Below are 2,262 nucleotides of genomic sequence, written 5' to 3' on the forward strand. Positions count from 1 at the left end.
CCTCCTGGGAGGATCCAGGGGCTCTGGAGTGACTGCACAAGCCTAGGTCCTCGGTAATCCTTATAGGACTCTTGTATTTTACACCACTCTCTTTCATAATGTGATGATGGCCTGAAAGCCTGTCCAAGGACCAAAGCAGTGACATGACGTGGCAGGGAACTCCTTCCCTCCCAGTCCCACTGTCCCACAGCCTCTGTCCTGAGCATTATATTCTTTTTTCTTAATGGTTTTATCACACATCCATGTGGCTGGCGTTGCCCGTTTCTGAGCTGCAGGGGACAGGTCCACACCGCAGGTCTCTGGGGACTGGTCCCACCACTTGATCTTACATTACAAATGGCATCAGCAGGCCTCTTCCTCTCAGTCCCATATTGAACTCGAGTTGGAAGAGGCGAGTCCGGTCTCAAAATGGAGGTAAAACCGCTGCCCCGTCGCCCCCAGCCCAACTCCGGCCGTCGTCGCCACCGCCACCGCCGGGGGGGGGGGGGGGGGGGGGGGGGGCCACGATCCAAAGGAACCAGAGCAATTGAGGAAGCTGTTTATTGGTGGTCTGAGCTTTGAAACTACAGATGATAGTTTAAGAGAACATTTTGAGAAATGGGGCACACTCCAGATTGTGTGGTAATGAGAGACCCCCAAACAAAACGTTCCAGGGGCTTTGGTTTTGTGACTTACTCTTGTGTTGAAGAGGTGGATGCAGCAATGTGTGCTCGGCCACACAAGGTTGATGGGCGAGTAGTGGAACCAAAGAGAGCTGTTTCTAGAGAGGATTCTGTAAAGCCTGGTGCCCATCTAACAGTGAAGAAAATTTTTGTTGGTGGTATTAAAGAAGATACAGAAGAATATAATTTGATAGATTACTTTGAAAAGTATGGCAAGATTGAAACCATAGAAGTTATGGAAGACAGGCAGAGTGGAAAAAAGAGAGGATTTGCTTTTGTAACTTTTGATGATCATGATACAGTTGACAAAATTGTTGTTCAGAAATACCACACTATTAATGGGCATAAGTGTGAAGTGAAAAAGGCCCTTTCTAAACAAGAGATGCAGTCTGCTGGATCACAAAGAGGTCGTGGAGGTGGATCTGGCAACTCTATGGGTCGTGGAGGAAACTTTGGAGGTGGTGGAGGTGGTGGCAGCAGAGGTAGTTACGGAGGAGGTGATGGTGGATATAATGGATCTGGAGGTGATGGTGGCAACTATGGTGGTGGTCCTGGTTATAGTAGTAGAGGAGGTTATGGTGGTGGTGGACCAGGATATGGAAACCAAGGTGGTGGATATGGTGGTGGAGGAGGATATGATGGTTACAATGAAGGAGGAAATTTTGGTGGTGGTAACTATGGTGGTGGTGGGAACTATAATGACTTTGGAAATTACAGTGGACAACAGCAATCAAATTATGGACCCATGAAGGGGGGCAGTTTTGGTGGAAGAAGCTCTGGCAGTCCCTATGGTGGTGGTTATGGATCTGGTGGTGGAAGTGGTGGATATGGTAGCAGAAGGTTTTAAAAACAGCAGAAAAGGGCTACAGTTCTTAGCAGGAGAGAGAGCGAGGAGTTGTCAGGAAAGCTGCAGGTTACTTTGAGACAGTCGTCTCATTAGAGGAACTGTAAAATGCATTAGAGGAACTGTAAAAATCTGCCACAGAAGGAACGATGATCCATAGTCAGAAAAGTTACTGCAGCTTAATCAGGAAACCCTTCTTGTTCAGGACTGTCATAGCCACAGTTTGCAAAAAGTGCAGCTATTGATTAATGCAATGTAGTGTCAATTAGATGTACATTCCTGAGGTCTTTTATCTGTTGTAGCTTTGTCTTTTTCTTTTTCTTTTCATTACATCAGGTATACTGCCCTGTAAATTGTGGTAGTGGTACCAGGAATAAAAAATTAAGGAATTTTTAACTTTTCAAAAAAAAAAAAAAAACAAATGGCATCAGCGCTGACGTGTGGCTACAGTCACCGCAAGTGGACTTGAGTGTGCAAGAGTACCTCAACTCCCTCTTTCCTTTGGTGCCGGGCACAGGCTCGTCTGGTTTGGGCCATTCCTAAGAGAGCTAGTGGGGCGCCTGAGCATACGCTCTCGCTTCTCCTGGGGCTCCTAGGAAGACCCCTGCTACAGAGAGAGTATACGAACGATGACTCCAGGAAAAGTGCCAGGAGGTTTCCCAGTGATTGATCCACGGCTCTCCAGCAGCATGGGATGGGCCACGGCACCCACCCTGCCAGGACAATGCACTCAGCTCCCGCCAATTAGCAGATGTG

The 2,262-nt window shown here is 47.7% G+C and overlaps 1 pseudogene across 1 annotated transcript; it reads left to right on the forward strand.

The window, feature by feature from the left end:
- Positions 1–408: 408 nt before the first annotated feature.
- Positions 409–1,907, forward strand: LOC308653975 (heterogeneous nuclear ribonucleoprotein A3-like; annotated as a pseudogene). Its single transcript has one exon. The product of its transcript is annotated as a heterogeneous nuclear ribonucleoprotein A3-like (transcript).
- Positions 1,908–2,262: the final 355 nt, after the last annotated feature.

Source organism: Spermophilus citellus (assembly GCF_964194105.1).
Source record: "Spermophilus citellus genome assembly, chromosome: 7".
Classification (NCBI taxonomy): Eukaryota; Metazoa; Chordata; class Mammalia; order Rodentia; family Sciuridae; genus Spermophilus; species Spermophilus citellus.